The 3,428-nt window shown below is 36.2% G+C and overlaps 1 non-coding gene across 1 annotated transcript; it reads left to right on the top strand.

Annotated features, from left to right (window-relative positions):
• Positions 1-2,448: 2,448 nt before the first annotated feature.
• LOC113457634 lies at positions 2,449-2,555 on the top strand. Its single transcript, XR_003378163.1, has one exon. It is a non-coding gene; the product is annotated as a U6 spliceosomal RNA (small nuclear RNA).
• The last annotated feature ends 873 nt before the right edge of the window (positions 2,556-3,428 follow it).

The following is a 3,428-nucleotide window of genomic DNA, read 5'->3' on the forward strand; positions in this document are numbered from 1 at the left end:
TCTCCACTGAATACGCCATCTTTTCCATCTATCCCATACCTCCATCACCCATTCGTTCATCTTAGTGGCACCTGCTGTTCTTGGCTAGAGGGTCAGGGCAGGTGCATGGGTGTGTTCTGGCTGCTCAGGACCCTATGTAATGCATTTTGACAAATACTTGCCCCCTCTCTCTTCTCAATTTCCTGCCCTAGTCCCTCACCACCTTCCCCTCTTTCCTTAATGTGGTCCTTTTTTAAAAACAAAAAACAACTCACTGAATTAACTTTATGTAATTTTTTATCTCAAGAATTTTATATGCATATACAATGAAATATGATCAAAATCACTATTTCTCCCCCTTTCCCTCCCACACATGCCCTTACAACTTCACGTCTTTCTTGTTTCCTTCCTCTCTGTCTCTGTCTCCACCCTCACACCCCTTGTCTGTCTTCACAACTCATCAAGTCCAATTAGGGCTGCCCATATGTGCATGGGGATGTGGTCATCCACGGGAACAGGGAAAACCTGTCTGTGGCCACTCCTTCAGGAAAAGAATGATCTTTCACTCCTCCAGCAGCTACTGAATACCAGTAGCTCCTCAGTAAGGCAAAAAAGGGGTTCTCAGATCAACTCCCCATTCTCAAAACCTCCTGTGCCCACGGATGGTGGGCAATGCTTATTATCTATTTGAAAAAGAATGCAATTTAAGCAGAAGACGACTTTCCAATGGACAGTTTTGGTTGTCATGATTTTCTGCAGGTCCTCAGCTATTGAGAGTTCCTAGCTGTACTGGAGATGAGAAGCGAGGAAAGGGTAATGGGTAGGTTAGCCAAAACTTATGATGTATGAAATCCAGTCTTCTGAGTAAAGAAACAGGTTTTGATTAATCTAAGTTGCATTTTGACAGTTTATGATGGCAGCAAATTTATCATTTTCTTTAACTACTTTAAAATATATGTTTCAGCAGTATGATCAATAATCTACTGAAACCAGTTACAATGAAAGTCAGTCCAGAATAACATTTGTAAAGCAAATTAGAAACTTACAGTCCTGAGACATACTTCTAGAATTAAATGTGTATCAATAGAATACATAGAGAATTAAATTAGTCAAAAAATTCTCTGAGGGAATTGGAATATGAATAGGAATTTAAATCAGAAAAAAAGAATCATGTAAAGTTTTGGCCATTAAAAAGACTTTTTTAATGTGGCTTTTAAAATGCGTAATAGTATTAAATGGTGCTTAGATTCTGTTGGACACCTTTCAAAGCAGTAAGTAGTAGTTTTATTTAAGGATGTCAGCATTATGATATATTGGAAACTGCAAGTTTTGTTGTTAAATTAATAGAAATTGTTTAAATGTTTCTCTTAAAACAGGAAAACTATTTTAAATATATGTTAAATACCCCCTGATTAGTGGGTAGAATTAAAAGTCTCCTGTGCCTATGGATAGCAGGCAATACTTAGCATCTATTTAAAAAGAATAAAATTTAAGCAAAAAAGACTTTCCAATGGGGAAACTTGGCAAATACAGTCTTGATGGAATAGTGAAGGTTAACATTACCAGAAGTGGCATATGGACAAAATGTATACCACCATGTAATATGATCAAAGGATATCACGCTTTTATATTATTTCCCCAGACCTCATAAATCCAAGCAAATCCTGCTCAGATGTCAGGGAATTTGAAGGACACCTACTCAGCACTCACCAATACTGTCATGTTTAACAGTGGAAGAGATGGAAAATAGCAAAATTCGCCATGGAAACCTAGGAAGTATCCTAACAGTACAAGAGATATTAATGGAAAACTCTAGAATTTATCTTTGAAAATATGTAAGAGATAAGGAAACATTAGAAATTTTTAGGTGGATTTCAAGGTAGATGTTTGAAGGCCACTGATCAATTGAAAAATCTAAGAGGGGTGTGCAGATTAGAATTTTAGTTTAGAAGTCACCTTTTGATAGATACACTTAAAAATAGACTAAATACTCACAGTATTATAATGTACCTGGAAATAGCATAAGCACCTATGCATAATTAAATGGATAGATAAATTATAATAAAACTGACTAATGGGCCTTACATGTTAGATAATAGGAATGGACCAGGACTATCAACAGAGTTAAGTAAAATGATGTTAAATAAGGCAAACTGTCAAATCCCCTCCAAAGAGCGATGATATTTAAACTTAGAATGTACTCAAAAGAATTCCCTGAATTCTCTGAGGACACATTCAAGTTTGGAAAAATCATATATGCATGAGAATATTATTCATTTTCTTCAATTAGTGGTTTATTTTCAATTGTGAAAACAATTCATTGGAGATGGGTAAGTACAGGCTTCCAGTTTATCTGCAACAATTTACTTAAAGTAATGAAATGTTGCAAAATGTTGAAAATTAGTTATGAATGCATAATTACTTCCATTATTGGGATCACGATTTTCAATAATTGAAAGTGAAGTGAGAGTGCTCGCTTTAGCAGCACATATATTAAAGTTGGAATGATACAGAGACAATTATCATGGCCTCTTTGCAGGGACGATGCATAAATCTGTGATGCCTTCCATATTTTTGCTCACTGCCAAATGTTCAGCCCTCAAAGCATAATACAAGTAATGCCATATGGACAGAATACACACATATATGTGCTGTGGGACAATGGCCTTTTATCCTGTCACTTGTATTATTTTTTAATAAAACGCTGATTGTACAGTAGCCAGGCAGGAAGTATACACAGGGCAACCAGGCAGGAAGTATAGGTGGGGCGACGAGAACAGGAGAATTGTGGGTAAAGGAAAGATGCAGTCTGCAGTCGTCACACAGACAAGAAGGATGCAGATGAGAATGCCTCTCTGATGAAAGGTACCAAGCCACATGGCGAACACAGACAAGAATTATAGGTTAAGATGTAAGAATTAATTAATAAGAAGCCCAAGCTAATAGGCCAACCCGTTTATGATTAATGTAGACCTCTGTGTATTTCTTTGAGACTGAATGACTACGAGACTTGGTGGGACAGAAACCTCTGTTAACGTATATGCATATACATATATGTTTGCAATTACAACGAGAGAAAGAAGCTATGAAGGAGAGAGTATGGGGGAGATACATGGGTTTGGAGGGAAGGAAGGTAAGGGAGAAATGTTGTAATTCTATTAAAATTTCAAATATAATAAAAAGCAAAAAATAAACATTAGTGAATGTTTCCATTAAATGTATTTTTAAATGTATTACAATATATTAAAAATGAAAAGAATAAGGGTGGGGGAATAGGGCAATGGAGAAAATGTTCAACATATCTTATATATCTGTAAGAAGACTGAAATAAGAAGTCTATGAATGCAGGAGTGTGCCAGTCATTGAGTGATGGGAAGCCCTTGAGTATGGACATTGCTTCAAAGTTCAAGAGCTTACTGAAATGATCAAAGGACCTCAGTTTCATCCAA

This window comes from Microtus ochrogaster, linkage group LG3 (genome assembly GCF_000317375.1).
Source record: "Microtus ochrogaster isolate Prairie Vole_2 linkage group LG3, MicOch1.0, whole genome shotgun sequence".
NCBI lineage: Eukaryota > Metazoa > Chordata > Mammalia > Rodentia > Cricetidae > Microtus > Microtus ochrogaster.